Raw genomic sequence first — 22965 nt, forward strand, 5'->3', positions numbered from 1 at the left:
AAAGAGCAAATGCCTTTTTGCCGAAGATGAGCAAATATGTTGAGAGTTTTATTATTTATATATTCCAAAAAAATATTACTATTGTTAGAGTAGAGTACCAAGATTCATAACATTCTTTTTCCCGCATTGCTTTTTCGTATTGGGGGCTGTCGTCCTTTGTGATTTCAAAACCTCATAATAAAGGTCCAATATTGAAGGAGCAAGTGAGGTAATTATTTTACATTTACTATGGACCACTCTTATCTTAATATTCTTTTTAAATGGTTATAATGAACATTTGCAGTCTTTTTAAAATAAGTAAATATGTGTATTTCTTTCGGCGTACACACCGTTTCAGAGCCTTAACTTTTGGGTCTTGATACATTGAGTAATAGAAGATAATAGTGTTGTAATGCATGGGAAAGAGGCACACTCGAACCACACTAATGAATAAAAGGTATAAAATATTTATAATTATTTATGAAAAACTAAATCATCTGTTCAAGAAATTATATAATTTATCGGTGTGATTTAAATGTAATTAAGTAAATTTGGGATCAAGTTAACATTTTCAAAACTTTTTAATTTTTTATAAAATACAAAAGAATACTTCATTTTTCAACTTTTATAATTCTATACAACCATTTAAAAAAAAGAGAAGATAGAATTGTCTTTTCTTCTCCTGATGTTCTCTCTTATCTTCTTCCTCTTCCTTAGAAAATTCAGAAATTCGACTATCAAAACAAATATTCTCACCATTATTTTATCTTCCTCTTCATCTCCGGTCGCGACTCTCTTATCTTTTTGAATTGAAGATCGTGTTCGACTTGAAATGGGTAACTGATTTTTTGAAAGATTTTACAATTTTCGAACAATACTAAATTTTTTCTTGTGTTAATGAACAATAAGTCGTTCTATAAATGTGAAAACTGAATAATGATGTAATGGTACTTATTTTTATTGTTTTTGAAAGAAAATCAAAAAGCTCAAAAAAGCCCTAATTTTGAGAAAATGTAATGTATTGTCAACATTCAGTGAAAAGTCATTTTTTGTTGTTTTTGTTGTTCTTTTTGTGACCATTTTTTTCCATATGATTTTAGAATTATTGAAAGATGTGCCGTATGTTGCAACATTTTAGTGATATTGGTACATATTCCAACAAAGTTGTTATATATTGGAATATGTCACCTATGTGTAAGGACAACGAAAAACAGAAGATTTATCTGTGGCAACAGAAGGTACAGCTGTGGCAGTAAAATGTACATCTGTGGCAAAAAATATTCATTTGTGTCAACATAAGTATAAATTGCTACCCATTATTATTTTATAATCAATTGTAAGCTCTCAACCTTTTTTTTATTTATCTTGTAGATCAAATGACACGAAGCTTCATCTATGACAACAACTCAATCTTTTGTAGGTTTGATTCATCTTCTAATATCAAATGCTCTTTTTGTCTACGCGAAGAATGTGAGTAGCAACATGATTATTTTATTAGTCGTGCTAAAGAACTCATTAATATTAAATGACTTACAAAATTGATTTCCATATACCCAAGAAGATTTTATAGCCTTTGAAGTGTAGTAGGTTGAAAAAATCTCTTTCCCAATCACAATATCACACTCAAACCAAAAAGGCAAGGAGAAAGAGAAGGGGAAGGAGAAGGAGAAGGAGAAAGAGAAAGAGAAAGCCAAAGAGAAAGAGAAAGAAAGAGAAGAAAGTCGTCAGTTGTGATGTGAAGCAACAATATTCATTTGAAGGTTTGAACATTGACGGCGAGGGTTCAACTGAACTAATGTCATCTTTCTCCCAATGAATAAATGAGGATCTTTACAAGCATCATACAAAAAAGTGAAGTTGTTCAACTATTATTAATATTTCTTTTTGTTGTCCACTAAATAATTATTTATAATGATTACATAATTGCAGAAGAGACAAGGACGATCACAACTTAGCAAATTGCTCGAATCTTGAATTCATACAACGTGATTCTGTAGTTACATTTTCAAAGAAGGACTGGTTCTACGTAATGTCTCAATCAAATAGGTGATGGACTAATGAGGTAAATTAATGCCCAATTTTATGCTTTGATTAAAACATGAATACATACAAATCATTGATACAAAAACACATTTGCTGATGCATCTGTGTAGCATGTGAATGTCATTATATACTATTTGCAAAAGAAGTCAAAGAAATAGAGTCATTCAAAATATCGACATACCCTACTAATTATTTTTTTTCAAAACATACATTGACAATGTCAGTGCTGTTCCTAAAAATGAGTATAAAATCGTTGACATTATCAAAGGGTTTGGTATACCTGCTGGACTGTGTTGGCATTTTACATATGAGGTTTATGTCTCTGTAAATTGTAATGGGGAGTTTCATTAGGTCTTGACATTCGTTATATTGAAGGAATGATGCATAAAGGTGTATGATTCGATGTCCTCATCTAGGACTAAATAAAAATTATACGTTGAGATTCAAAAGTTGTCTATATGTTGTCAAAGTATCTTCGATCCAGCGAATTTTTTGAGCAAAAAGACCAATCCAGTTGGTCAGTTCTTGAATCTTACCAAGGAAAGAACAAATCTCACCCATTCGAAGTCATACATGTTACTGATATTGCCTAACAAAAAAGCAATAATAATCTGTAAGTAACACATGGTTTTTTTTGTCTCACCACTATTGAAATGTGATGTTATTAGGTTTATTATATTTTTTAATTGATGATATACCATGCAGAGATTGTTGACTTTTTATTGCTGTATACGATGTGTTTTTGAGTGATGAATTACAAGTACCATTTTATGGAATTATTTCTGAAACCCTTTATATTAGATATGCTTCAATCCTATAAAATTATGAATTTTTAAAGGCTCGGAGCGACTATGTTAGTAACAAATGTATATTCATAGAGGCCTAGACCTAAAAAATCAAACTTCATAGATGAAAGTGTTGTGGTTACCATCATTGATTAGATAAGTTTTGATGGTTATGTATACCAATCTGAATTACCTTTTTGTTGATAAGTTGTAAAATATAATTGATGAAGAGTTCATTTTTGCTGATGATATTAATATTAATGATATTATTATTTTTATTTTGTTGGAACAAGTGTCAATTATGTTGGAAAGGAAGAAATATGATATCTGTGACAACATATATATATAACCTTTGTTGTAAAAAATCACATAACACCCGAAAGTACCCCCCTAGAAGAAGGGGACAACCCTTAGGTCGGAATAATTGCGTACTTAACCTTTCAAAGGTCTTGTACAAGCCTTAGCTATCATTCATTACATATGACATGAAAAGTAGTGCTGAATTAAAATTTTTCACGAATAAATTAAAAAAGGAAACATCTTTCATAAAAGCTAAGGAGTGATCTCGTCTTCACAAGCCAACTTAAATACATAAATATCGTAGGGACATGACCCTTTACATTAAATGAGAATACATAATAAGTTTTAATGCTAGAAACTAAGAAATAGAACTATGCCCTCGAATATATGAGGATATACTTAGTCTTGAGAGAGTCGATTCCCAAGCTTGCCTTCTAGTCTTCAACTTGCCTTCAACCTATACTTATTACGTATAGAAAAGTGTGGGATTAGTACAAAATAATTTACTAAGTATGACATATGCAAAAACATGCGAAAATGGACATTTTAGTATAAATAAAACTTTCATGCCAAATAAGTAAAACCTTCATGAACATAGTATTAAAATAGTATAAGAATCATCATTTAGCACATAATAAAAAATAAACATAACTTCAGAACCAAAACAAAAATTTTTCAATAAACATACAACTTTACAGTGAACACATTTTACATTACAGTGAACTCTTTCCTTCGAAGTTTCCCTAACCAAGGTATCCTAAGATTCACTAAGGTAGGATATGAAAGAACCACCCATACACCCCCTTTAATACACTCCTAAGTGACCCTTAAGACTACCAACCATAGGCTTACCTCGTACGAGAAACAAGTCCACACTCTAGACTAGACATTAGAAGAGCAATCATACATGAAGGACTTCATGTAAGTGCCCTTGTCCAATAGGACTTGTAAGTTACACTAAGTTCAATGTGAGAGTAACATCCATACTACTACTCTCCCTTAGTGCTCCTTGAGGGTTCCCTTCGATTAAGCACACTACATTAGTCATTCATAACTTCATTACATAAAACTTAACTTTAACATGCTTCCTTAACATTAGACCTTAAGTCATCTAACTTCATTTACAACACATGATATCTCATTAACACACTTAGTATAAAACATACCAAGACTCCCCTTTCGGAAGATCTACTTAGTGCAATGGATAGATAGCATCCCATACCACCACCTACCTTAAGTAGTACGTTTTTTTAGGAGACTTAGTTCATACACTTTTTATAAAACACACCAAGACTCCCTTTTCGGAAGGTCTACTTAGTGCAATGGATAGATAACGTCCCATACCACCACCTACTACGTTCTTTTGGGAGACTTAGTTCATTCATTCTTTTGTGAGGCATAGCTTTAACCGACATAGACCATGAGAGCTAGACATGGAATCCCAATACTACCCTTATCGGATGAGGGTTCCCCACTTTCCTAGGGTGGGGTCATTTTTTTAGCTTTTACATGGCTTATCCAATAGCTACACCTATGTGGGCGCATAGTTAAGGGATAAGGAGATTGCTACTAAGTAACTCACTCTCTACTTACGAGGAGTACTCATTTCAAGAGTTACATTGGGTACAACATCTCTTCTCACAATGTGCACCCACCCCTTCTTCAAATCCTCGGTGCTAAGCATAACTCCCCCACGGAGTCTTAAAGATTCATTACTTTAGGTCAAACGATAGCTAATTAGCACCACATCTAAACTCACGAAGGGTACTCTCAACTCATAATGGGTATCCAACCTCCAATCTATCTTAGAAAGCTCTTGGGAACAGTGAGGTTGCTACTAAACACTTTATTTCAATTCACAATGAGTGTTCACCTCAAAACTCCCCTTTTTATGCACATTCTTTAACTTCATTCATTCATTCACTCAAAGTGTGAGTGTGTGTACATGTGAACTCACCTTTCACATAATCATCATGTTTATAACATTGACTTCTATACATGCTTACACCTTCATTCATCATATTACATACTTTAACATGCTTCACATAAACATATAGTTCATTTAGACATAATCTCTAGCATACTTCACATAACAAGCTTCATAAAGCACATTAACAAGACAAAATCATTATCATCTTATTTCACATAATATGCCTTCATGGACTTATTCACAATATACATGTAAATTCACATTCATATATTCAAGTAAACACCGCCACTAAAGGTGGACCATACCACTCAAGAGCATTTCGTAATAAGAGTTAAACAATGAGACCAACTTACCATTCATCCAAGCTTTGAACACCTATTCAATATTTACCCAACAATTTATCATAAAATAGCCCTTAGGGCAGTAGCTAAACTACATTTTAACCATCAAGAAACCATAACCCTAACATTTACTAATCTTGCTTATTAAACCCATTTCATAAGTTAAAAGTTGCTAAAAAGCATAAACATGTTTTCATTGGGGTTTTGACATTAAAATCATCATTTAATACTAAGAAAAACTCATTTTAATCAATAAAACGTTTTCATACAAAGACCCATACTTAGAGTGAAGGAATAAAGAAGTTTGATATTTTAAACCCTTTTAGAAATCTCTTTGAAGTGACTCCTTGAAAGAAAGAAGGTTCAATGATAACTACCATACCTCAATGATAAGGAAACCCACTAATTTTTGATGAAGACCACGACCACAACCAGCCCTTCCTTTGAGTTCAAGCTTCCAAGAGGTTTTAGAGAGTCTTTCTTGAGAGAGGGTTTTAGGTTTTTGAAAATGAAGTCTAAAATTAGGTCTTAGTGTTTAACCCTCTTAATATACCTAAAAGACCCTAAATATTCATCCATGGTTCATAAAAGACTTGGGGTAAATTTACCAAACACCCCAAGCCAAGGCAAATTTTTGATAGCTTTATGCAAGCTCAATCGACTCCCCTTCACAGATGGACAGTTGCCCAGTCGACGCCCCTTAGATAGGGTCCTTTCATTGGGGCTGAGGCTCTATATTGTGCAGGATTTGCTAGCCTTGCAGGGCCGGTCGACTCCCAAGGTCGACGGGCTGTTGTTTGACCAACGGTCCATCCCTTGTGGCCGTCGTTTTTCACTGCTTGGCAGCATCCTGCCAAAGGGATGGGGTCCTTTTCTAGGGCCCCTTGTGGGTCCTAGTAGGGATCGTACTTGGACGTTAAACCCCTACACATAGTAGTTTAGGTCTTAGTAACATCCCACATCAATTTTTATCAAAACGAACACGTAAAACTTGCTAAAACACATGAAGGAACATAAGCACTTTCTAAGGCATACCTTCCGAACGTCATGGACGTTTGACCTCCAAACGTCACCAAACATCATACAGTGACTAAGGACATAATTATTAACCATTTTAACACAAAATTAACTCATGAAACATTTACGAAGATCTAGTTCACCTTAGTTCATTTTAGGGTGTTACATTCTCCCCCACTTGGAACAACATTCGTCTTCGAATGACGCTAAACTCTTTTAAGTACATCAAGGACTCAATTAGAATCATATAAAATATCAAATAAACATCAAAACTTTCATAGCCATTGCATCAAACTTACAAGGAACACCAACTACACATTGACATGCATTTTGCTAGGCAACAAAGACAACTTTTGGAAATAATTTCCACACTTCAACACACATTCTCATTCTTCATTTATGGAGGAACTACCTTCTACAACATTAAAACATGCTAATATAAATCATTTTTAAACACATTGAAACCAAAAATCATGGAAAAACAATTTTTTTTTCTAACTTTGAAAATTTTACAGTGAGTCCCAAAATTCACACCGTGAAACATGCATGAAATTTCAAAAATTTATCCTTTAAGCAATTTATCAAGAAGGCATGAACATATGAAATACAAAACCATATAAACTCATATTACAACACAACCAAGCAACTATAAGAATTAAGACTTACCAGGGCTTTCATTCTAGATTAGTCCCCTACCCGAGGTCCAAGTGCATAGAAATGATTCTCCTTTTTGGAGCATTGGGATCTAGGCCACCTTTAGGAGCTTGGTTTACCTCTTTCCCTTTTGCCTTGAGGACCGAGAAATCCCTCATCTTATAACCCTTATTAACACACCCAAAGCAAACATCCATTCTGGTAAGACACTTACCCAAATGTAGCTTTCCACAAGTAGCACACCTAGGACTTTCAAAAGCATGGCTACATCCTTGGGAATTTCGGTTGGAAACCTTATCCTTGTTCCCTATGGGAGACTCTTGATGATAGAATCTCTTCTTAAGTTTGGGTTAACTTGGTTCATCCATTCTAGGCCTCTTCCCATCCTTATTCGTTTCCCTAAGCTTGGACTCCTCAATTTTTTGAGCATACTCCATGAGCCTAGAGGTATCACAAAACATTATGCCATCAAAGACACTCATAACATAAAGAGAAATGCAACTCATACTAATATGCAAGACTTTTAGTCATTACCAAACTACCAAGGATTTGGCCTCAAACTTGAATAAGAATAGAAGGAAAGACAAGGATATCAACTACCTTTCTACACAACTCATTCTCCCCCACTTAGGGTAAAACCATCTTCAAAGGTCTCATACTTCAAAGTACCACTACACCTCTCACAAGGTAGGAAGTCAAACTACCCTTAACTCATGCGCATCAAGAATAAACATCAACCTTACAAGTCAAGCATAACACTCTCCTCTTAGGATTTAATCTAGGGAAACACCCTTAAGGATCACCTCACTAAACTCTAGGGCATCACATATCTCAAGTCATGGAATAAAATCCCTTCTTTTTCACAACATCGCCACATTCTCTCAACACTCCTCAAATTTACACCTTAATATTTCTACTGTCATTGTACACAACTATAAGATATCTCATTTCCCCCAAAAGGACTTCATTCAAACCTTTTTTAACTCCTAATATTCATAGGACTACATCACCACACAATTTCACATCATAATACTTCCAATCTCATAAATCACACAGCCATAAATGACATCACATCACAATCCTCAAAACTAACCTTCACATCTACTCCTCTAGACACAAAACTATCGTAAGCATAAAAACTCACATCTCTCTCCTTCAAACTTAGAAATATCTCCCCTTCCAAGCAATCACATCTAGAAAATCACAGGACAAGGGAATTAAAAGAGAGAGACCTTATTAAGTTAAGTTTTATGGCAAGATACAAGAGTAATGAAGAAAGTGAAACTCTATCGTCCTATAGCCTCCCATCCATGGATGTGTCGCGACTCACACCAATGAACAACACTCTACTAGACGTGGCTTGTGAAACTTTAGAACCTAAACTATTTCCCATAAACTTATGCTCTGATTCAAGTTTGTCACGACACGAAAGTACCCCCTAGAAGAAGGGGGGGGGGGGGCAACCCTTAGGTTAGAACAATTACGTGCTTGACCTTTCGGAGGTCTTGTACAAGCCTTAGCTATAATTTATTACATAAGACATGAAAAGTAGTGCGGAGTTTAAAACTTTCACGAATAAATTAATAAAGGAAACATCTTCCATAAAAGGTAAGAGTGATCTCGTCTTCACAAGACAACTTAAAGATATGACATAAATATCTTAGGGACATGACCCTTTACATTATATGAAAATATATAACAAGTCTTAATGCTAGAAACGAAGAAATAGAATTATTCCCTCGAATATATGAGGACATGCTTAGTCTTGAGAGAGTCAATTTCCAAGCTTACCTTCTAGTCTTTAACTTGCCTCCAACCTATACTTATTAAGTAGAGGTATGGGGTTAGTACAAAACAATGTACCAAGTATGACATATGCAAAAACATGCGAAAAGGGACATTTTAGTATAAATAGAACTTTCATGCCAAATAAGTAAAACCTTCAGGAATATAGGATTAAAATAGTATAAGAATCATCATTTAGCACATAATAAAAGATTAACATAATTTTAGAACCAAAACACAATTTTTACAATAAACCATACAACTTTACAGTGAACACATTTTACATTACAGTGAACTCTTTCCTTTGAAGTTTCCCTAACCAAGCTATCCTAAGATTAGCTAAGGTAAGACATTAAGGAACCATCCATACACCCCCTTCAATACACATATAAGTGACCCTTAAGACTACCAACCATAGGATTACCTCGTACGGGAAACAAGTCCACACTCTAGACTAGACATTAAAAGAACAATCATACATTAAGGACTTCATCTAAGTGACCTTCTCCAATAGACTTGTAAATTACACCAAGTGTAGTGTGAGAGTAGCATCCCATACTACTACTCCCACTTAGTGCTCCTTGAGGGTTCCCTTCGATTAAGCACACTACATTAGTCATTCATAACTTCATTACATAAAACTTAGCTTTAACATGACTCCTTATGATTAGACCTTAAGTCATCTAACTTCATTTACAACACATGATATCTCATTCACACACTTCATATAAAACACACAAAGACTACCCTTTCGGAAGGTCTACTTAGTGCAATGGATAGATAGCGTCCCATACCACCACCTACCCTAAGTAGTACGTTCTTTTAGGAGACTTAGTTCATACACTTCATATAAAACACACCAAGACTCCCCTTTCAGAAGGTATACTTAGTGTAATAGATAGATAGCGTCCCATACCACCACCTACCCTAAGTAGTACGTTCTTTTAGGAGACTTAGTTCATACACTTCATATAAAACACACCAAGACTCCCCTTTCAGAAGGTATACTTAGTGTAATAGATAGATAGCGTCCCATCCCCCCCCCTCCCCTAAGTAGTCCGTTCTTTTAGGAGACTTAGGTCATACACTTCATATAAAACACACCAAGACTCCCCTTTCAGAAGGTATACTTAGTGTAATAGATAGATAGCGTCCCATCCCCCCCCCTCCCCTAAGTAGTCCGTTCTTTTAGGAGACTTAGGTCATACACTTCATATAAAACACACCAAGACTCCCCTTTCAGAAGGTATACTTAGTGTAATAGATAGATAGCGTCCCATCCCCCCCCCTCCCCTAAGTAGTCCGTTCTTTTAGGAGACTTAGGTCATACACTTCATATAAAACACACCAAGACTCCCCTTTCAGAAGGTATACTTAGTGTAATAGATAGATAGCGTCCCATCCCCCCCCCTCCCCTAAGTAGTCCGTTCTTTTAGGAGACTTAGGTCATACACTTCATATAAAACACACCAAGACTCCCCTTTCAGAAGGTATACTTAGTGTAATAGATAGATAGCGTCCCATCCCCCCCCCTCCCCTAAGTAGTCCGTTCTTTTAGGAGACTTAGGTCATACACTTCATATAAAACACACCAAGACTCCCCTTTCAGAAGGTATACTTAGTGTAATAGATAGATAGCGTCCCATCCCCCCCCCTCCCCTAAGTAGTCCGTTCTTTTAGGAGACTTAGGTCATACACTTCATATAAAACACACCAAGACTCCCCTTTCAGAAGGTATACTTAGTGTAATAGATAGATAGCGTCCCATCCCCCCCCCTCCCCTAAGTAGTCCGTTCTTTTAGGAGACTTAGGTCATACACTTCATATAAAACACACCAAGACTCCCCTTTCAGAAGGTATACTTAGTGTAATAGATAGATAGCGTCCCATCCCCCCCCCTCCCCTAAGTAGTCCGTTCTTTTAGGAGACTTAGGTCATACACTTCATATAAAACACACCAAGACTCCCCTTTCAGAAGGTATACTTAGTGTAATAGATAGATAGCGTCCCATCCCCCCCCCTCCCCTAAGTAGTCCGTTCTTTTAGGAGACTTAGGTCATACACTTCATATAAAACACACCAAGACTCCCCTTTCAGAAGGTATACTTAGTGTAATAGATAGATAGCGTCCCATCCCCCCCCCTCCCCTAAGTAGTCCGTTCTTTTAGGAGACTTAGGTCATACACTTCATATAAAACACACCAAGACTCCCCTTTCAGAAGGTATACTTAGTGTAATAGATAGATAGCGTCCCATCCCCCCCCCTCCCCTAAGTAGTCCGTTCTTTTAGGAGACTTAGGTCATACACTTCATATAAAACACACCAAGACTCCCCTTTCAGAAGGTATACTTAGTGTAATAGATAGATAGCGTCCCATCCCCCCCCCTCCCCTAAGTAGTCCGTTCTTTTAGGAGACTTAGGTCATACACTTCATATAAAACACACCAAGACTCCCCTTTCAGAAGGTATACTTAGTGTAATAGATAGATAGCGTCCCATCCCCCCCCCTCCCCTAAGTAGTCCGTTCTTTTAGGAGACTTAGGTCATACACTTCATATAAAACACACCAAGACTCCCCTTTCAGAAGGTATACTTAGTGTAATAGATAGATAGCGTCCCATCCCCCCCCCTCCCCTAAGTAGTCCGTTCTTTTAGGAGACTTAGGTCATACACTTCATATAAAACACACCAAGACTCCCCTTTCAGAAGGTATACTTAGTGTAATAGATAGATAGCGTCCCATCCCCCCCCCTCCCCTAAGTAGTCCGTTCTTTTAGGAGACTTAGGTCATACACTTCATATAAAACACACCAAGACTCCCCTTTCAGAAGGTATACTTAGTGTAATAGATAGATAGCGTCCCATACCACCACCTACCCTAAGTAGTACGTTCTTTTAGGAGACTTAGTTCATTCATTCTTTTGTAGGGGATAGCTTTAACCGACATAGACCATGATATCTAGACATGGAATCCCGATACTACCCTTATTGGATGAGGGTTCTCCACTTGCCTAGGGTGGGATCATTCTCTTAGATTTTACATGGCTTATCCAATAGCTACACCTATGCGGGCGCATTGTTAAGGGATAATGATATTGCTACTAAGTAACTCACTCTCTACTCACGAGGAGTACTCATCTCAAAAGGTACATTGGGTACAACACCTCTTCTCACATGTGCAACCACTTCTTCTTCAAATCCTATCGGTGCTAAGCATAAGTCCCCCATGGAGTCTTAAACATTAATTACTTTATGTTAAAGGTCGCTAATTAACACCATATCTCAACTCACGAAAGGTAGTTATCCCTAGAGATCACATTGGAAAACCACATCTCAACTCACAATGGGTATCCGACCTCCAACCTATATTAGAAAGCTCATGGGAATAGTGAGGTTTTTACTAAACACTTCATGTCAACTCACAATGAGTGTTCACCTCAAAACTCCCCTTTTTATGCACATTCTTTAACTTCATTCTTTCATTCACTCAAAGTGTGAGTGTGTCTGTACATGTGAGCACACCTTTCATATAATCGTCATGTTCATAACATTGACTTCTAAACATGCTTACACCTTCATTCATCATATTACATACTTTAACATGCTTCACGTAAAGATATAGTTCATTTAGACATAATCTCTAGCATAATTCACATAACAAGCTTCATAAAACACATTGACAAGAACAACATCATTATCATATTATTTCACATAATATGCCTTTATGGCCTTATTCACAATACACATGTAAATTCACATTCATATATTCAAGTAAACACCTCCACCAAATGTGGACCATACCGCTCAAGAGCATTTCATAATAAGAGTTAAACACGGCCACAACCAGCCCTCTAAGCCCTTTCTTAAGTTCAAGCTTCCAAGAGGTTTTGAGAGAGTCTTTCTTGATAGAGGGTTTTGAGTTTTTGAGAATGAAGTCTAAAATTAGGTATTAGTGTTTGAAACCTCTTAATATACCTAAAAGACCCTAAAATATTCACCCATGGTTCATAAAAAACTTGGGGTGAATTTACCAAACACCCCAAGCCAAGGCAGATTTTTGACAGCTTTATGCAAGCACCATCGACTCCCCTTCACAGACGGACCGTTGCCCAGTCGATGCCCCTTAGATAGGGACCTACAATTGGGTTTGAGGTTCTATCTTGTGCAGGCTTTTCTAGCCTTGCAGGGCTAGTCGACCTCAAACAACGGCCCGTCCCTTGTGGTCGTCGTTTGTCACTGCTTGGTAACCTCCTGCCAAAGGGATGGGGTCCTCTTCTAGGGCCCCTTGTGGGTCCTAGGTTGGGTCATACCCAAACTTTATACCCCTATACAATATTGTCTATGTCTTAGGGACACTCTACATCAATTTTAATCAAAACGAACACGTAAAACTTGCTTAAACACATGAAGACACACAAGCACTTTCTAAGGCATACCTTCCGAAAGTCATGAATGATCTTGGATGTTTGACCCCCAAACGTCACCAAACATCATACACTGCCTAAGGACATCATTATTAAACATTTTAACACAAAATTAATCATGAAACATCTACGAAGCTCTAGTTCACCTTAGTTCATTTTAGGGTGTTACAATAATTATCTGCATGTGGCCCAATGCAAAGGTGATATGTGACAATACATATTACCTCAGTTGTAAATTTTTCTACATAATTATCTGCATGTGATCCAACACAAAGGAGATACGTGGCAACATATGCCACTTTGAATTGTCATATGTTGCAACATTTTCAAAATTGAAAAAAAATAATTAAAAAGGTTGAAAACGATTCGTCCTTCCTTTTACCTCTCTCCTCTATTAAAGGTCGTTTCATATTCCAAATTTAATTTATTTTTACTATTTTTTGGTTTCTTTTCTCTTCTTTCCTTTAATCTTTTCTCTCGTTTGTTTCTCCATTATTCTTCTTATTCACAGAAATTGTTGTTGCGATATTTTCTACAACATCTGTGTAATCTGTTGAGATATTTCTACAACAAGTCATTGTTGTCTTCGTCATTTAATATATCATTGATATCTTCTCAAGTAAAATTATTTAGGCTTTTGAAATACTTACTGATATTAAATCAAGACGTTTTAGTGATTTATAACTTATTTGTTTGTAGGATGATTGGTTTGGTTGGTTTTTATTCCTTCTGAAGTATTATCTGATTTCAAAAAGCTTAATTTGTAGTTGGTTGGTTGGTTAGGGTTTAGAGAGGGTTTTGTGGTTTGTTGGTTGCTTTATGAGTAGTATTGAATCGTATTTGTTGGTTGTGTTGTTGTGTGTTATGTTGTTGTGTTTGGTTGTTGTTATTTTTGTTAAGAAATATTTAATTTTGTGGGTGCAGATAGAAATATAATGCCTTATGTCAAAAGAAAAATTGAATTAGCAAATGAAAAAACTGACACAAATATTCAGGAGAGGCCTAGGACTAAAACTTATAGGAAGAAGAATGAAAATTCCACTTCCACTCCCTTAGAAGAACTTGTGTCTGAAACAATTTCTTCTTCTCAAGCAGAGCAAGAAGTTTCTTCTTCTCAAGTAGAACTGAAATTTTCTCAAAAAGAATATGAAGAAAGAGAAGAATATAAAAATGAAGTTGATGATGATGGAGAAAGAGAACAAGAACAAAATGAAGTTGAGTAAGAAGGAAAAAAAAATGAAGTTGAGGAAGAAGAAAATAAAAAAGAAGTTGAGAAAGAAAAAGAAAAGAAGTTGAGGAAGATAAAGAAAAAAAATAAAGAAGTTGTGGAAGAAGAATAAAAAAACATGAAGTTGAGGAAGAAAAAAAAATTAAAGTTGAGGATGATGGGATCAAAACTGTTAATGCATGCACATATCCAGTCTATTTCTAGCCTAATGCTATTGGAGACAACATTATAAGGTCAATCATGGGAAAATCTTTTGACTCCTTCAGGACCATACTCCAGGAAAATGCTTTGGAAGATTATTTTAGAAATTGTTGTTTTGGTCAATATCTTGATTTCCCAGAAAAAATAATGTACATTTTGAAATGACTATGGTCTATGAACTTCTGAAAAGAAGGTTCATTTTGAGAATAATGAAAAGAAGGACAATGTGTTGATTTTTTTCGATCAAAAGGATGCTTATTTTATATAATTAGTGATTAAGGACGTTAGTAGTTTCTCCATCTATATTGACAGGAGGGTCGTAGTAATTAGTTTGGGTCACATCCCGAACCTAGGTAATACAAAATGGGATGTTTGTAGTCCTAGGATAACTAGTTCCTAGTACATCAACATTCACTTCCTTTTGTACCCATGATGGTGTAGTCATCAAAATGGTAGTTTGGTTAAATGCTTCATTTTTGGACCCCTCCTTTGCCAAACGTTTCTACCACTTTGTTCTGTTCTCGAAATGTATGCTCCACCTTTTTGATCTCTATTCTCGCAAGAAAAGACCTGCATTAAACAATTAAATCATCATAGAGCAGATTATTATTTATTTGGGACGTTGGCTTTCGAGTTCCATTTGAATATTTTGTTAGCTGCAATTCCGTGACTCATGCCAATATTCTGCATGTGGTTATAGGTCGTGCTTTGACTAAAGAGTCCATTAGGTGTAAGCACCCATATCAGTGTGTCTTCTTGACGTGGATCAATATTTAGCCTACAACTTTGGATGATTGCTTTCAGCTCTTCTTGCATGGTGAACGAGAGGCTGTTGAAACTCCATTCCCCATTCTGGTGAAGGTCTTTCACCTTGAGGTGTGCTTCCCTCTCCTGGAAAGGGCCATAAATTATCCTGCTTATGGGGTCGTGGTGGGGGGTCCACTTATCTCTAATGAAGTTGACCTTGTGTATACTCCCCATTCAACTGCATTTGATACATCCAACCAGCCTTTCTGGATGTTCATCCATGTTCTGAAGGTTACTCTTTTCTTGTACAGTTCCATGTAATGATTTTTGTATTTGCATAACACTGTTCTGCCTCAAAGCTTGTTTGGGTTTTTGAGTGCTCTCCATGCCACACTCGAAAGAATATCCCTTGAGTATGCTCTTCTGGAGTCCTAAACAACCCATATTCTTGGCATTGGTGATTGTCTCCCAGTTTAGGAGATGCATCTTTTTTTTTCCGGCTGTACTTCCCCAGATGAAATCCCTTTGTATACTATTGATTGTGTTGTTAATTTTGGTCGGGAGTTTGATGTATTGCATGACATGTTAAGGAATTCTTCCAAGTGCTTCTTTCCTTCTAATGAGGTTTAGAAATTATTTTTCCATCCTGCAAGTTTTTTTCTCATGTCGTCAATGATGAACTAGAAGTCATTGTCTATTGGCCTTATTTGGAAGATTGGGAAACCCAAGTATTTCCAGAATGTTTCAGAAGCCCAAATTCCAAGGGTGTTGGAGCAGTTGTCCCTAGTCAGTGCAGAACAATTCTCGGAAAAGGTGATCTTGGACTTTTGGTAGTTGATTCTCTGGCCTGAGTGACCACAAAAAGGTGTAGAGGATATTCCTTATAGTGGTGGAATTGCCCATGCCAGCTCTTACAAAGAGGCAAAGGTCATTTGCAAAAATGAGATGGAATATGGTAGGGCCTCTTGTTGAGATTTTTACTGGGTTCCAATGTCTATCCGTAACTGCTTTCTCTATGCTTCGTGAGAGTCTTTCCATACACATTATGAAGATGTAGGGGGTGAGGATCACCTTGCCAGATTCCTCTTGAGGGTTGGAAGTACTCAATTTTCCTTCCATTTACTAGGATGGCTATGGAGGAAGTGGTAATGCAGGACATTATGAGATTGGACAGTTTGTGGGGGGGGGGGGATGTTGAAATTCTTCAGAGTATCTCAGATGTAGGCCCATTCAAGCCCGTAGAAGGATTTTTCAAGATCAATATGTAAGATCATGTTGGCTTTCCCCCCCTCATCTTACCATAATGGGATATGTATTCTTGGACAATTATTGCATATATGAGGCACTCCTGTTAACAAAGAAGCTGGCCTTGTAGGGGTCAATGGTGGAAGGAAGGAATGGTTTGAGGTGGTTGACAATTATTTTTGTCACCAACTTATATATAGTTGGTGTTACAAAGCCCTATAGTCCTGTAATTCCTCATGGAGGGGGTGGGGGTTGGGGAATTTGGGAATGAGGCAAAGGAGGGTTGAGTTGGACTCGGGGGGATCAAAGAGCTCTCTAAGGTTGCCTTGCAGAAATCTATGATTTTGTTCTTGACAATTCCCCAATTTTTGGTAGAAAAGCTGGTGGATGCCATTGGGTCCAGGTGCTTTGGTTGGTTTGAAGGATTTCAGAGCTATATGGATTTCAATGTCCCTAAGGGGGACATCCAACATGAGGTGTTGCTACGAAGTGAGGCGTTGGTTGTTTTCGTTCGGTTGGAGAATTATTTTTGAGCTGAAATGCTCATAGTGTAGAGCTTTTGGAAGAAGTCAGGGATGTAGTTTCTAATTCCCTCATGGTCTTCTATCTGGGTTCCATTATCATCCTCTATTAGGATAGTATGATTCCTCCTTCTTTGGATGATGGCATTATGGAAAAAGCTTGTGTTTGCATCTCCTTCACTCAACAATTTGATTCTGGATTTCATTCTTTAAAAGTCTTTTCTGCATCTAGGAGGTTGTCATATTCTTGAAGGAGGGAGTTTTCAAGTTCTTGAAGGTAGGTTCTAAGGTGGTAGGAGGTGGATTTTTGGATTCCATCTAATGTGGCAAGAATTCTCCTCATTTTGGAGAAGATATTTCCAAAGGTGGCTTTGTTCCATTCCATCGCCTATTTTTGGAATATAGTCATGGCGTGCCTGAGGCTTTCATGCCCTGCAAAGCATTCTTGGACAAGACCCTCGAAAGTTGGATGAGCACACCACATGGGCTCCATTCTAAAGGGGTTTTTACCTTTATTGGTTTGGGTGCTGTCTAGCTGGAGAAGCATGGGGCAGTGGTCAGACTTAATCCTAGAAAAATGGGTAACTAGGGGGTTGGGGTACCTCTTTATCCATTGGTAGTTTTCTATGCACCTATCAAGTCTCTTTAGTATGAGTTTGGTCCTATTTCTATACGTTTTGTTTGTCTTGATATACTCACATCCCTCGAACCCTAAGTCTACCATTTTACATTTGTTAAGGCATTCCCAGAAGAGGTTAGTTTTGGTGTTGTTTATACAATTTCAACCTTATTTCTCACTTGATTTTAGGACTTCGTTGAAGTCACCTCCAATGAGCCATTCCCGATCAATGTTTTAGAGAGGTTACAGAGTTCCTCCTAGAGGAGGGTTCTTGTATTAAAATCAGGGCTAGCATAGATAGCAAAGAAATTCTAAGAGTAGGTGTTACAAAATACCTTGATTGTGACGTGGATTCCTTGGGTTGTTACGGTGAGGTTCTCCAGTTTCAGCGCGTCTGCTTTCCACATAACAACTATTTCTTTCGTATAACCATTCACCCGGGACTGGATTTGCTCATCGAACTTCAGTTCCTGCGTTAGACCTTTATTCTCCGTCATCTTTGTTTCCAAGAGTACCAACATAGTTGGTTTGTGGGAATTCACCATTGCGTCACATTGACGCCAGCAGGTGGCACTATTGGCCCCTTTTGCATTCCATATGATGAAGCTCATAATTGATGATAATGTTTGTTCCTTCCCCTGCAGGTCCTTCCCTTTCCTCTTTTTGTTCCTTTGAGTTTGCGTTCCTACTGGGTTCAGTTCCACTATTGGTGGTGATGCTACTATTTCATTTCTCAAGTTCAATGTTCATTCCTTCATCATTTGTGGGCACATCGCTATCAGTGTGCTGTTGGGTGCGTCGTGGAACTCCTTGAAGTAAGGTTTCTCCAGGATGCATGTTTTTATACATTGCTCTCCTAGAATGTTCAATGTTTCTTCTATCTCTTGAGTGTTTTGTTTGAGTAGCTCTAGGATTAAGTGCTCCCCTCCATTTTGGTTTCGAGTTCCTGCCAGGATGGGCTGTGAGTAAATGGCATCTAGTATGTACTGTGGTATCCTTGGAATTAAGGTTGGGTTTGGGAGCGCGTTAGGTATGGGTGGGAAGGAAAGAATGGTAGTGACTTGAAGGTATGTCCCATTAATGCATTGAGTTCCTCCATGGACATCGTGTAGATGTTTCCCCATTTCTGTGTCTCTCTCAATGCTTGCATTCATATCTAGTTTCCTCGGCCAACTATTGCTTGGTCTACCCCCTCCTTGATTATTTGGGCTAAATAAGCCAGGTCTTGCAATATCAGTTTCACCGGCTGCCCTGCAATGATCACCTTGAAGGTTAGCTGTTTGTCCTGGAGTGCCAATTCTAGGCAGGAGGATGGGTTGTGGTCTGGCGGCATTGGGGTTGTGGTGAAAACTAGCGGTTCGAGCATTTAGGGATTGTTTTCCATTTTGTTGGGATTTCTTGGTTTGTTTGTGGGGAAGCTCCGTTGACTTGTATCTTTTATCCATGGTGGGAAGATCAAGGGTCAGCTAGAGTGATGCGACACTCAGTGTCAAATCATCCCTAGAATAGTGATGATTACCCTCTTTGGTGAGAGTGTTTTTGCGGGGGGAGTGTAGAGTGTCTCTGGAATTCTCCAGAGAGTCTATTTGGGATTTAAGCGATTGGATCACATGAGCGAATAAATTCAATTCGCTATGATCTTCATCCAATTTGTCCCTTGGGGAGATGGGAAAGGGGTCTGGGGCATTTATGAAAGGGTTTGTAGGGCATTTATGATGGGGAGGGGGTAAGATGTTTTTATTATTGTAATTGTTTACATCCCTACTCTCTTTCAAATAGGGCGAAACATCGTGGTAACTCAAACAATAATCAATTAAGTCAATTTTAAAAGAACTTTAAGAATAAAAGAATTTTAAAAGAATCGCCACCTAATTTTAGGAAAAAACTAGGAAACCAATTAAAATGATCTACGAAACCATTAGATTCTAGGTAATGGTTCAAGTTATGAATGTGGATCTCGACTGAATTCATTTTTTATAAATTAAGGAGGAGATAAAAACAATATACAAGTACAATCAACATGCAATATACACAAATAATAAAATAAAATAGGAACATACAAATCGGCCTAAGATTTGCCTAACGTCAATATATACAAAATACTGCATAAAATATAATTCAAATTTAATTCTAATAACTTTATTGGGAAGCAAATCCGTGTACCTGGATAGACACTATGTAAAAGTATTAGTACTAAATAAATATGAGCAAAAATGGATAACTTAAAAATAAAAATCCGTCTTATTAACATGGGAGACCTTGGAAATCGATGGTAATATCTTCATCGGCCAATTAAAATATAAATATTATAAACATAAACTAAATTTTCATCTTTAAACAATGTAAAGGCCTCCAAAACCGACAGAGAAATTTTTCTCATTGGCCAAATTCTATCTTTAACATTTTTTAAATACAAAATCCAATAAAAACTAACAGAAACAACATAAATAAAAAAAGATAACATAGAGTAGAAATAATGACCAAACATTAACAATAACTCAGTGAGAATTCTTATAAAAATGTGTGACATCCATTCTAACTAAATTAACAGTAGCCAAACATAAATAAAATAAAAGAACAACAAGTAAATAAACTAATGAAATATATAGTGAGAATACACAATGAAATATTACGGAGAAGATGAACTTTCAATAAAAAATACTACAATCTCATGAACAAAGTCAAACCCACACAACAAGCATATAACAAATTTAGTAAGAAAAATACCAAATAAAAATTCTCTTTAAAACTTAGGATATCACAAAATGAATTTTAAATATAAAAAAATGGCAACCCAATATGCATAGATAATTCAATATAAAAAGTTCAATACTACTACTACTACTACTATTAATAATAAATAAATAAATAAAAATGCATGATAATATCGGTAAAATAAATCAACAACTTAAAGAAAAATCATATTGATATTTTAAGAAATATCGGTAAAATAAATCAACAATAAATTTCTTTCATTTAATAAACAATTAAAACTTATCACTTGTTATTTTAAGAAATTGAGAGAAAACAAACCATTATTAATTAATGATCACTTTAATATTATTCAAAAATAAATAAACTAATCAAGGAATTAGCCACAAATGAACTAATTAAGAATAGCTAATCACAATAGTCAAAATAAACTAAACAAAATAATCGATGCAAACATCACTCATGAACACTAAAACAGTAAACACATACCTTAATAAGAAGAAACAAAGTAATAAAAGAGATAAAATTTACCCATCCCGGAGTAAAACTTTTAATTGTTGTTTACTGAAACTAGAGCGGCTCTTTGTGGTGGGTGCTTGTTGGTGGTATGGTTTCTATCCCGCGAGTGTTTCACCGGAGAGCTTGGAGCTTAGTGTGAGGATAATTAAAAGGGGGTTTTGGGATGGTTCGCCGTAGACAAGGAGGAGGAGAGGGGTGTGGTCGGAGTTTTGGGGGTTGTTTGGTTGAGTTTCACGGATATTTGTCGCTTAGTTGGGTTGAAAAAAGAAGGGAAATGGGGTTTCGAGATGGAGGTTAGGTGGTGGTTCATGGTTCAAGTTTTTGTTTCTTTGAAGAACAATGAGGAGGAAGAGAACAATGAGTTCTTGTTTGGTGGTTTCGGTGGCTCGCAACGACTAGTTTGGTTATTGAACAGAGAGGCGAAAGTCGACCAGAGGAGGTCAGTTGGTGACTGGTTGTAAAGTTCGCCGGAAACACATTGATCAATAGAAAAAATAAGTCAAAATGTAAAATGATTCTGGAAATTGAACCCCAATTTTAAAATTTATTCACCACCATTTGAACTTATGGCCCAATTATTCTATGTATAGGAAATTGTTAAAAATGGGCCTAAGTTATGGGCTTGAGATTGTGGCCCTAAAATTGTCGATTAATTCGTGTATGCAAATTTTATTCATATTTTAATTAATTTATAGACTATGTAAAATATCAAAATAATATTTACAAATGTAACAAAGAAAATGAATAATAAATAAAATATATATTGATTGATTTGACTTCACTTTACTTAAGATTAAAGATAGGGGCCGGGCGGGCAGTGAAGGCTCATTTGGTAGACAGCGAGCGAGACCTCGACCGGATCAGAGTAAACAACAATGTCGAATCAGGCCGCCCTTTCCCTTGAAAGAATTCACACGCGGCCACCAGCTTTCCCAAAATAAGGGGAGATCTGCTGCTTACTGCTCACGGAAACATCCAAGAATTTGATCGCCGGGTCATGCTAATTCCATACGAATCAGTACTGAGAAGCATGTGCCCATCACTCCAGCAATGGCACCGAAGATGAAATAAATAGTCCCTATATCCTTGTGGTTAGTGGAACGTAACTAATGACATGTAAAAATGTAGTTTTAAAATTAATTGATAAAAAAATTCTAATTTTTGATAAACAATTATAGTTATTGATAAAATAATTTAAAATTATAAAAAGAAATATGTTGAACTATTAAATAAATAAAACTTAAAAGTCACGAATTTTGAAAATGTTTGGCCAAAATTGAGTGTCAACAGTAATTACTGTTAGTATTTTTCTAGTTTGTTTTTCTGAGTTAATTGTGCCCACATTGATGAGGGGTGCAGTCGTTCTGGTGGTGCGAAGGAACATACCTTGCTTTGGCTCAGTGGTTTTTACCTATGTTTTTGTAACGACCTGTTTAGTCGATTCGAGCAGTAAGATTTTTTTTGAAAAGAACTGACTGGGTCGACGGACCACGCGACGGACCGTCATGGCCACGACGGCCCGTGATGGATTCCGTCGTCCCATACTTGTGAATTTTCTTCTGCTACTTTTCTTATTACCCTCGACGACAAGTAGGACGAACCGTCATAGGTACGACGGACCGTCGAGGGCCTTCGTACCAAAACACTTAAACTCTGAAATCTGGGTACTGAAATCGACTCTCTGAACTTCGAGACGGAACTGCAGGACGGACCGTCGTAGACACGACGGACCGTCACAAACTTCTTTACTGAATTTGACTCTCTGAACTTCATGACGGACCTGCAGGACGGACCGTCGCAGACACGACGGGCCGTCACAAATTGCGTAACCCCAACTGAGTCGGATTTCTGCTAAAAGTTATAAAGGGGTGTTTTGGACTATTCATGACAAACTTTATGAAATTAGTGGGGTAA

The sequence above is a fragment of the Solanum pennellii genome, chromosome 9 (assembly GCF_001406875.1).
Source record: "Solanum pennellii chromosome 9, SPENNV200".
NCBI lineage: Eukaryota > Viridiplantae > Streptophyta > Magnoliopsida > Solanales > Solanaceae > Solanum > Solanum pennellii.